Below are 6146 nucleotides of genomic sequence, written 5' to 3'. Positions count from 1 at the left end.
TATCGTGATACATAATGGATCCTAGGTGATGTGCTCATTATAAAATAATCTCTCAAATATAGGAAAACTAGAATTCCCCAACTAAATAGCAGACACCTGTGGCTGCATTGCTTCCAGCACCCTTTCACCTCTTTGTGTATTGCTTCCGAACCTGGCTGTTCAGCTTTTACCTTTTCTGCCTTTAAATGTTTGTTTAGGACACTTGTTTTCCTTCGCTTACTAGCAACAAAGCAGCTTAGTGTAAAATGTGTGTGACATTACTCACTGCACTGTGGCTATAGAAAATAAAGGGTGAATGCAGTAATGGGGTCACCTACGATTTGTGCTCAACAGACGCAAAGCACATAATGATGCTGTAAGTCACAGCTGCTTCCCTTTGGCAACAGGTAAGAACATCCTGTGTAAAAACAATGTGATCCGTGTCCTTTGCTATTTCTAAATTTATTTTTTTTATGTCCTTCCTCCATCACTTCAAGAGAGAGGTTAGGTGGCAATGGTGGCCACAACCTCACTACTTTTCTCTTCTTACTCTACTCTTGATTCCTGTCCTCTTTCTTTTCCAGCCCCACAGAATATCCTTCTGGGCCCACAGGACTTTGTATTTCCACATAGGACAATACAATAAATAAGCCACTACTGCCTACCAATTTTGAGTTTCTTCTTCTGAATGACGTGAGATAAGTATTAAGGAATTTAGCCCTCCTTTGTAGGCCTTGCTTAAGAACACTTTGAAGTAGTTTACATATGTAAACTACAAATGAATTACAAACTTCTTATGCCATGTATAAAGAAGGAAGTACTGAGGTTAATATACCAACGTCACAAAGCAAGTTGAGAATGATGAAAAGATTTGAACACAGAGGAACTAGTGTGCCTTGGCCTCAAGCACTATTCTATATAATTTATTAAATTAGCCTTATGTTACTTGCCTCATTATAATCAGAATTTTGACTGCTTATCATACACTTAAACAGTTCTCTTGATTCATTTCCTTTTGTTCTACTTCATACTAGCCAGACCTAGACTTGCTCAAGATTCACGACTTTTCAAGTCCTGTACAACTGATTGTTTGAGCAGGTTCTGTTTTGAGAGGAAGATATGTTCTCATAAATTTATTATATCTTTAAATGTGAGTTTACTGATAACGAAGCTACTAGCAGTTTTAATGTTTCTTACTATCCAACAATAGTTTTTTTTAATGTAGACAGTTATAGTGCATAAAACGATAAGCATATTAAATATAAAAATGTTATTTACACATTGGTTTACTGAGCAACACTTATCTTCTTCACACAATACACAGATTTTTTTCTATGTAATATGTTTAGATATTTATTATTTGTAGAAATAGTAATGTCCTATGTGTTAGAAGTTCAACTATTAGAGAGTTACTTCATTAATTTTATTTAATAAAAATGCAAATTCAAATACTCTACCAAATTAAAGAGGAATCTTTAATAGCTATATGTGTTGGTACAAATTGCTTTACCATGTATAGCAAACGTAAAGCTGGTGAACCTAATATGAGCAAGCATTTGAAGCTTTGCCCAGACTTCTGATTCTTTTCCAGTGGAGACATTTTACATGTAAACAGAGGTAATTTTCTCCTTAAGTATTTATTAGAATTTGGAATGATTAAAACCATCTTATCCTGAGAGCCTTTTCATACTTTCCGAGAAACAGCATCAAAAGCCTTCTTTGTAGTTCACTGCAAACCATTTGCAAAACTCCAAAGTACTGTGAAGGTAAACTGCTTCTTGGGAATTCAATCACCATCTGATTTAATGTTGACTATTTAATCATATTATAAACTTCCCCACCAGGCCTGCATAATTGCCTCTCTTGCAGAAAAGAGGAACCAGCTTACCTTGCAAGTCAGGATCTGTAAGAAGCCAGTTACATTCTGAGGCCATCAAAGATTTGCCAGCATTTCCATTATCAACCTCCTTTTCTTGAGTTGATAGCTCACTATAAAATATTTCTCTGGGTCTTAAGTTGACATTTAATTTTTTCCAAGGAATAAACCCAAGGAATAAACCTTCTAGGAATGAAGGTACTGTTGTTGTTGTTGTTGTTGTTTGTTTGTTTTTTTTTGACTATGCAATTCAAATTAGCAAAAATGTAATTTGTAGAATAGAATAAATTATGCCAATAATCACCAGCACATGCTTAGTATGTATACCTTGCACATTGTAAAATATGTATCAAGCTTAATTTTTCTTAGACACTTTAACAAAGAAGGTGGCAAAGCATTCAGTTTACAGGTGAGGTAGGTAATACACAGGGAGTGAAGCCATTTTCCTAACTCTCTTTCATAGTCATGATGAAATTGAGATCAAATAAAAAAAAAATAACTTAAGAATAGCATGGGCTTCACAGGACAGTTTATTGACGAGCCCTGGCCAGGTGGGCAGAGCCAGAAGAAGAGAGAAGGAGAGGAAGGAGAGCTAGCTATGAAGAACAGGATCCTCAGCATTCAACAACCGACTGACTTTGCCTTAGTGGCCAGAGGCAGCATCTCATTCCATAGCCAATTAGAGCTCCCACGAATTTTTTGTTGTTGTTGTGAATCTTGAAGGGAAAAATTACACTAATAAATTAGGATTAGAAAAAGACATTTTACTCATTTGACAGCTTGCCTTGTTTCTGTAACAATGATTTGATTAGAGAAAATAAAATTTGGAAATAATCACTGCGATAAAACCCACCAACTAATTGGTGTAGGTGTTTTTATTATCACAGTACTTACAATTTACCAACTTAAATAATAATCATCTCCCACATTTGTTCCTCATGAAGGCAAAGTCTCTGTAAATACTTCTCTCAGAGAAACTTTAGGCACCTGACATCTACACTAATGTGACAGATCACATCGCTCAGCACGTTGGAAATTCATTTCAACTTACAGATCCATCTCTGCTACTTGTGTGAGCAGAGTAAGCCCTGAATGGTGTTGAGAGCTGTGCTAATTCTGTGGCATTTTGACTTTGAGAATAAAACAAAAATCTAGAGCAAAGAAAAACATATCTGTTGTTTTAAACACAATGTCACTTTATTTTATTTTGATTAGTTCATAAAGAATTGGCTTTTGTTGAGGCAGTTTTCAAATAAAACTTGTTTTTATTATTTCTCTGCCCTCCTTCCTCATTGCTCCTCACTGCCATGCCCTTCCCACTCTTCTTTCCCTTTTATACTTACTTCCATCTCACAGGCAACTTTTGACCCCACCAACTTTTTTGTTTAGTTTTATGGTCTATAAGCATTTATATGATTCTTTATCTATATGTTCCTGATTTTAAAAAAGGAACTTGCTGGCTTTCTGAGACCTTAATAGAATGCGAAGCCTGTCTGCTGTGTTTCTATGTATGACCATCAGAACCACCAGCATTGGCTTTTATAAGGCATGTGGCATGTCAGGAACACTCTGGCCCCTGAACACTAAGGCAGACAAATCTCTGCATCCTCTGTTTGGTAAAAAGCCTGTTGATATGATCTTGATGGCTGAGGTAGGAACAATGCAAATGGCTGTGAAGTAACAGGTGAAAAATGGACAGCCAAAGCAAGACTCCTCAAACTATCCTTAATCAAGTTCTTCTAAACTGATTTCTGATTTCCAATCCAGGCTCCAGGATACTTTAAATCTATTAAAAGGAAATATCACTACATATTTCATCTGCATGATATGAAGAAAACTGAGTCTCAAATAAGCTATAACCAATCTTTGTAAGGGGAATTTTTTTTTTCAAGCTTTGCCTGAGAGAATCAATTTAACTGATTGTAAAACTTTGGATGACAAAAATAGGTGTAGTCTTTATTAAACCAGATGAAAATGAATGCATTAAACAATGGAAAAAAGAAAGAAAGAGAGAGAGAATAGTAGCAAACAAGCAACAAACAACAATAACAACACAAACAAACAAAGAAACACACCATCTCTAACACCTGTTCTAAGTTCTGATATGATTCTTTTACTCACTTCTTGGTGGTCAGATTCCAAATCATGGAATAACATAGAGAAGGCCTTTTGTCCCAAAGCAGTAATGCTCCAGCAGAGAGTGTCAGAGGAGCTCTATTCCTCTTGACCAAATTGTGACCAGCAAGACTGAGTGTAGCCAGAAAGTAATTCATTCCAGCCATTGTAGATGACAATAGCAAACTTGAATTCCCCTTTCCCTTTCTTTCTTTCTTTTTTCTTTTCTTTTCCTTCTTTCTTTCTTTCTTTCTTTCTTTCTTTCCTTCTTTCTTTTCCTTAAACATAGTAACTATACTAAATTTTACAGTCCTACCTGTTTATTTCTGAGACTTTTTTTAATTCACTACTTAGTTAATTTTCAAAACCCCATATACATATTAAGGGTACACCAGAGAGATGAATGGGAATACTAGAAATTCTAAGTTTCTTCATTAAAAAAATAGGATATCTCTAATTCTGGATATGTGTCAGAACAACCTGTGTCATGGCTTCTGGCTTGTCGTGTCCGTACTTGTCTGTTTCTGTGCATCCCTTATCACTTTAGCTGGTGTAAGAGGAACTTGCCAAACTTTTAAAGGAATAAAATCTGGGATCTGAGTCCTCACATTTATTGAAGAATTGTGTGTTTGTATTTTGATAATTCTGATAAGATTCTGGAAACTTTTGAGTATCAAGGGCAATATACAACTTCTTTGGCAAGCAAAATGTCAAGGTCCTGCGGCAAAAATCTTGTTAAAACATGAATTCCTAGATTTTTTGGCTTTGGTAGCATTACATTCATAGTTGAAATTAATATAAAGAAAAATAGGGTATGGAAGAGACCATCAAAGAAATTGAATTTAGTATTATGCCTAAGAAGGGCATTCTGTTACTGGCATATTAAATTGACATAAAATGAGTCAAGAATCTATCCCACACTTCAGCAAATTATATTTGTAAGATATTCTGTGAACTCACTCTAGAAGTGTCCTCTTCTTACACATCTGCACACGAGACAATATGTGCACTCAAATTGTCACTAAAAGGGAACAGTATCTGAAAGTGACATAAGCCTTTTTTTTTTATTCAGACAAGAATTCTAAAGCAAGAAGACTAACAAGAGAGGTTTGTTTCTGTCACACATTAATGATTGAACAAAAGCAATTGTAGCTCAAGTTTCAAGGGGAGAAATGGGCTTACGTAGGATAGATCATTAGGTGTTCCCTTCTATACAAGCAAGAAACAGAAATTGCCAGCTCATAAAACCTGTATCTTCAAAAGGGAGACAAAACAACAACAACAAAAACAACAGAAACAAAAACAAACAAACAAACAAACAACAACAATAACCACCCTTGGTTATTAAATGTTTAAGACAAGTTCTACAAAGCCATAACATAAAATTTTTGGATCCTGCTTCTTCTACTTCCGTGGCAATATTTCTTTTTTTTTTTTAAATTAGTTTATTCATATTACATCTAGATTGTTAGCCCTTCCCCTGTTTCCTCCCATTCCTCCCTCCCTCCCACTTCCCCCCTTCTCCCCTCCCCTATGTCTGTGATTGAGGGAGACTTCTTCCCCCTATGTATGCTCTAAGATTATCGAGTCTCTTCTTGGTAACTTGCTATCCTTCTTCTGAGTGCCACCAGGCCTCCCCATCCAGGGGACATGGTCAAAAAAGGGGCACCAGAGTTCACGTGAGAATCAGATCTCACTCTCCACTCAACAGTGGAGAATATCGTGTTCGTCGGCTAGGTCTTGGTAGGGGTTCGAAGTTTACTGCCTATTTTTCCTTGGCTGGTGCCTTAGTTTGAGGAGGACCCCAGGACCCAGATCTGCCTGTCATAAAGTTCTTCTTGTAGATTTCCAGGACCCTGTGGGTCCTATTATTTCCCCATTCTTCCATGCTACTCTCGCCTAAAGACTCAATAGGATGTCCTCTCCTCTGACCCACTTTCTTGGTAAGTAAGGTTTTTCATGGTTCGTATCCCTTGGACTAGTGTTTTGATATAAGTGAGTATATACCGTTTGTCTCTTTTTGCTTCTGGGTGAACTCACTCATTATGATAATTTCTAGGTCAATCCATTTGTCCACAAATTTCGGGAATTCCTCGTTTTTAATAGCTGAGTAATACTCCATAGTGTAAATGTACCATAGTTTCTTAGTCCATTCTTCTACTGAGGGACATTTAGG

Source organism: Acomys minous (assembly GCF_964271855.1).
Source record: "Acomys minous genome assembly, chromosome: 18".
Classification (NCBI taxonomy): Eukaryota; Metazoa; Chordata; class Mammalia; order Rodentia; family Muridae; genus Acomys; species Acomys minous.
This window is presented reverse-complemented; position numbering follows the sequence as displayed.